Here is a 6,000-nt window from a genome sequence, read left to right on the forward strand (position 1 = left end):
TAATAAATTACTCGTTCCTTGCCTTCGAACTCCTGGACTAGAGCCGACCCAATAGCTTTTTCATCGGCTGATAAGTATAGCTTAAACGGCTTACCAGTTTGAGGAGGAACCAATACTGGTGGCGAGACCAAGTATTGCTTGATATCTTCCAATGCTTTGCGCTGCTCCTCCCCCCATATGAATTCCTGGTCAGGCTTTAACTTCAACAGTGGTGTGAACACCTGAATCCGTCCAGATAGATTAGATATGAATCTTCTGATGAAATTCACCTTGCCGATTAAAGACTGCAATTCGGTTTTGTTCTGCGGGGCCACGACTTTGTTGATGGCCGCTATGGTCTTCCGATTGATCTCTATTCCTCGTTCGTGCACCATGAATCCTAAGAACTGTCCGGCGGATACGCCGAAAGCACATTTATTGGGATTCATCTTAAGACCGTGTTTCTTGGTGCACTCTAACACTCTTCGTAAATCGGCCAGATGCTCTTCGTGACCTTTGGACTTGACTACGACGTCATCGATGTAGATCTCTACCAGAATGCCGATGAGTTTGTGAAATATGTAATTCATGGCTCTCTGATATGTAGCGCCAGCGTTCTTCAAGCCAAAAGTCATCACCACCCACTTGAATAATCCAAGGTGGCCTGGGCATCTGAAGGCCGTTTTGGGTATGTCCTCTTCGGCCATAAGTATTTGATTGTACCCAGCGTTCCCGTCCATGAAGCTAATAATCTTGTGCCCTGCGGCAGCGTCGATCAGTACATCGGCCGTCGGCATGGGGTAACCATCCATTGGTGTGGCTTGATTAAGATTCCTGAAATCAACACAAACACGTAGCTTTCCATTCTTCTTGTACACTGGTACAATGTTGGAGATCCACTCAGCATAACGGCATTGCCGAATAAATTTTGCTTCGATTAGCCGAGTTATTTCAGCTTTTATGTCTGGTAGAATCTTAGGATTGCAGCGCCGTGCAGGCTGTTGGTACGGCCGATACCCTGGTTTTATGGGTAGTCGATGTTCAACAATAGATCGATCTAAATTGGGCATCTCATGATACTCCCAAGCAAAACAATCCTTAAATTCTTTTAACAAATTTGTCAATTTACACTTGTATTCTGGGTCTAAATTTGCACTAATATAAGTCGGCCTTGGTTTGGTACCATCGCCTAAGTCTATCATCTCTAATGGATCGGCCGACGTGAACCCGTGCCCTAGCTTTCCATCTTCTCGGGCGAACTGATCCACCTTATTCCGAGTCCTCGGAGCCGACTGCTCGGATCGGCTGTAGGCCAAAATCGGTGACCTTCAGGAAATCGGTCTCCCATACTCTGCCGGATATGCACCTGACGGTTTCGCAGCTCCACTGCTGCATGTCGGCTGCCGCGATGCTGTATGCGGAATCGGCGTTGACCACCTCGATGTTATCGCCGACCCATTGTACGAGACATTGATGCATTGTTGACGGGATGCAGCAATTTGCGTGTATCCAGTCCCGGCCGAGTAGCATGTTGTAGGATCCCTTGCCATTAATAATAAAGAAGGTGGTAGGAAGGGTCTTACTGCCGATGGTGAGATCGACGCAGAGAGCGCCGCGAGCGTTTGACACGTTGCCCTTGAAGTCCTTGAGCATCATGTCCATCTTGGTCAAGTCGTCGTCGCTTTTTCCAAGCTTCCGGAGCACGGCGTATGGCATGATGTTGACTGCAGCTCCGCCGTCTACCATCAATCTGGTGAGGGGGCGGCTGTCAACATGCCCTTTAAGGAACAGCGCCTTCATGTGTTGTCGTTCGTCATCTTCGGGCTTCTGGAACGTGGCCATCATTGGCTCCAAAGCCAACTGTGCCGTCTGTTCTTCTATCGCCGATATACCCTGTTGATCGGCAGGAATCATGAATTCCATCGGCAGTATGAAAACCATGCCGATCTCGGCTGCCGATTCGTCACCCGCTGATTCGTCGTCTCCTTTATCGTTTCTTTTGGGGCGCCACACCCGAGGCCTTCCTTCCTTCTTGTCCGTCGTGCTCTGTTGTTCCTCTTCTTGCTGTTCCCATTGGCGGAGACGTTGGATTCTTCGTTTTTGAGACTTGGTCAATCCATCGGGACACCACTTGGGGTTTATTGGTCTGCCCCCTGACTTGGCGCGTTCCCACTCCGGTTCGCGCCCTAACGGGTTTTCGTCTGTTACCCGAGCATCGGCCATCTCTTCGAGCCGGCTGTGAACGTTGGCCTTGTTTTCTGACCGGTCATACCGATCAGTCCTGCCCCCCTGCCTGTCATGGCGTTTATCTTCCGACCGATCATATCGGTCACTTCTGCCCCCCAGCCGATCACGCACGGGAGGGCGCTGGTCATCTTGGTTGCGCCAATTCCTGTTGATCGGTTCTGGCCTTCCGTCTCTGGAGCGAGACCTGTTGAACGGCCGATTGCCACGATATGGGCCGTTGCAGTCTGGGCAATTATCGGCCGAAGGTAACCTGAGGTTGTTTTCCCAACAGTGGATGAAGAACGGGCACCTCCAGTGATCTTCGTGCCGTCGCATTGCTTCTTCCCGGGACCTTGAGCGTCCATGCTGACGTTGGTACTTCTGGAGCAGGAACTGGGAAGTAATGCGTGGCTCTTCTGATTCGCCATCGTCATCCTCCATCCGCCGCTTCCCCTTGACATCTTCAGGCATAGTTTGATTTCTGGGGTCGACGGCGCCACTCTTTTTAGCCGATTCGGACGTCAGCACTTTTGTTTGGAGTGAATTCTTTCCCGTATCAACCATGTTGGTGGGGAAGGGGTGCTGGTCGATCTTCATTGGCTTGGCCGATTTTGTCGGCACTTCAAATTTAAGTCTGCCCTGCTCAATGGCCGACTGTATCTGCTGCCTGAAGATTTTGCACTCATTAGTATCATGGGATGTGGCATTGTGCCACTTGCAGTATTTCATCTTTTTTAGTTGTTCGGCAGAAGGTATTGTATGATACGGCGAGAGTTTAATCTGTCCTTCCTGGAGGAGAAGGTCGAATATTTTATCGGCCTTCGTCCTATCAAAACCGAACACCTCCGGCTCCTTTTTGCCGAATGGGCACGATATCGGCTTTTTTCCCATGATCCACTCCGCAAGTCCGACTTCAACATCTTCCTCGTCCTCTAACTCTTCCAGGAATGCCACTTTCTTTTGGAAATTCCTCCGTGGATCGAAGGAACGTATCTCCTGTCCAGACAATCGGTGGACAATCTGGCTCAAACTCTTGAACTCCTGTGAGGCGTATTTTTCTTTGATGTGGGGCAGAAGGCCTTGAAAAGCTATATCGGCCAACTGCGCGTCGTTTAGAGCCAGGGAATAGCACTTGTTCCTGATTTCCCGAAACCTCTGTATATACAAGGATATCGGCTCGTCACTTCTTTGCCTGAGGCTGGTCAAATCGGACAGTTTCATCTCATGCACCCCGGCGTAGAAGTATTTGTGGAACTGTCTTTCTAAATCGGCCCATGTGATAATTGAGTTTGGCGGCAATGTCATGAACCATTGAAAGGCCAAACCAGACAAAGATGATGAGAACAACCGTACCCGTAGGGCATCCTGCGTAGCTGCCTCTCCGCATTGGATGATGAATCTGTTCACGTGCTCTACGGTCGAAGTGTCATCCATCCCCGAAAACTTAGTGAAGTCAGGAACTTTATACCGATGGGGGAACGGCAATAGGTCATATGTAGACGGGTATGGTGTTTTGTAGGTGTAAGTTTGTACTTTCGGCTTTAAGCCGAATTGTTCTTGCATCACCTCCGCAATACGTGCCGACCAATCTGGCTGTTGCTGGTGAACCGTTGGCTGAGGTATTGGCACGTGCTGGTAAACCGGAGGCGGAATAAACAGAGGCTGAGTGAAAGCAGGTGGCATCTGAGTGAAAGCCGGCTGCGTATTAAAGATCGGCTGTTTGAATGAGCCACTCGTTTCATCATATAGCATGAGCTCTGCTGTCTTGTTGACCTCCGGAGCGACAGGCTGGTATGGCGGTACGGTCGGCCGAGTGGCCGCCTGGAAAAATGTTTGGAATGGAGGGCTTCCTTGACTGGCCGATTGATTCTAACCGGCCATGGCTGAAGGTGCCCCCCAAGGTGATGGGCTAACTGGAGGGAATGGTGCAGAAGACAGTTGGATGGAGTTATACCCCATAGGAGCTGATGATGAGGAAGCACCTGAACCCCCGACAGAAAATTGGATCGGCTGTGAAACCGAATTCGAATAATTCTGGTTTAGTGGAATCGGCTGAAAATATGCCGGTCCCATGTATCGTTGAGGTATCCCACCAGCGAAGGAGTTGACAACGGCGTTGTGCACCATATTTGAAAGTACTGGGGACTGATCAACGAAGGCGTGATAAATGGACTGTTGAATCATATCGGCCATTTTGGCCGAGTCCTCAGAAATCGTGATCTGGCGGGGAGCAGGGAATGGAGTCTTCTTGATAGTCTCCCCGCTTCTGGATCAACTGAAGGACTGTAGACAAGCTTTTCGAAACTGTGCCGTATACTTATCCAATTCTTCCTTCTGGTCGTCCTTCAGATCTGCTTCCGTCACCTCGATGACGTTTTCTTCGGAGACTTCAGCAGCTTTTGACATGATGGCGGTTTGTACTGGTCCCACCGGGCGTGCCAAAAGTGTGTTGGCGCTAGAAATCGGTCAACCGAATCCCAGCGTCTAACACACGACCCGGGAGAATCTGCTTAACTCCTGTTCGGGTGATTGCCCTGGTGCGGTTCGCGCGGCGTGCCAGCCAATCTGACCTGTTGATTGGCAAGGAAGAATACGTGTCAGGTCCAGAAATCCCGATCGGCTCAGTTTCCAATCTCGAGAGAGCTTATCAGCGAATCGGCCGATTTGCCGTAATAAAGAAATCGGCTATAAAGCAGTCGATCACTGTAGCCTTGTAGACAGAAAACTACTAGAGTAATCGATACAACGCTACGATAACAACACTAGGAACAGATCTAATCGGCAATAGATGAATTTTATAGCAGGACGTAAAGAGAGCCGAAACTACCGATTCCTAGCTGGATAACTGGTGATAAAACTAGAAAGACAGGCAAAAACCTATGATTCTAGTAAATATCGATAACTAGTGAATAAATCTAAACGAAACAACAGCGATACGCCCGAAGTTAAAGCTTAGATATTACTCGATAAGCGGAACTTACAGAATCGGCCGGAGATCAAACTGATGCAGCCCTGCCAACCCGCACGAACTCGTGAAGAAGAGAAAAGTATTGGCGAAGTCGCCTGCTTGAAAGTAAGTACGAGAAAAAAGTAGTTTGTTGTATTGATTTGTTGATGATTACAGATTTACAAAGGTAGCTATTTATAGCCCCGTACAGATGACTTCTTAACCGACTAGAATTCTATCCCTAATTCAAATAGAAAACGAATATCTACAAGCACGATTCGTGCTAGGTTGGTTACTCTATGCTTCATGGGCTGATTTCCCCCTTATCCTTTTATTCCTTTCCAAGCCCATACAGGCCCAATTAAACCAACCTCCTAATCGGCCGATTCCTTATCGGCAAAAGGCAACCGATTGGGACCCTGGCACGTTTGATCTGAAGCGAGACAAAAGTCACCGGCCGATCTCGCACTGTAGCACCATTCGACCGATTCCCAACTGTGCTTCTCCGATTCCCTCTCTTCTTGGCGCCGATTTTACTAGTGACGAAATCCGGCGTCAACACTTTCAAATATCAAATATAATATTAAAAAGTTAGTTAATATAAAATGACAACATCCCTTCCTAGTTAGGGTTAGAGTATATTAGGCAACTCCGAATATGGTTAGTTTAGGATTGATCATAATCCCGGGATAACCTTCCTTATCTCTAGGAGAGGCTACCTACCCTCCAAGCCATTATTCCTATATAATCAGCCCAAGGGGCTCAACCAATATATCCCACGCATTATACACAATCTTTCATGGTATCACGAGTCTAGGTTGCAAACCCTAGGTCTCCGGCTTCCGCTG

Source organism: Setaria viridis, chromosome 7 (genome assembly GCF_005286985.2).
Source record: "Setaria viridis chromosome 7, Setaria_viridis_v4.0, whole genome shotgun sequence".
NCBI classification, from domain to species: Eukaryota; Viridiplantae; Streptophyta; class Magnoliopsida; order Poales; family Poaceae; genus Setaria; species Setaria viridis.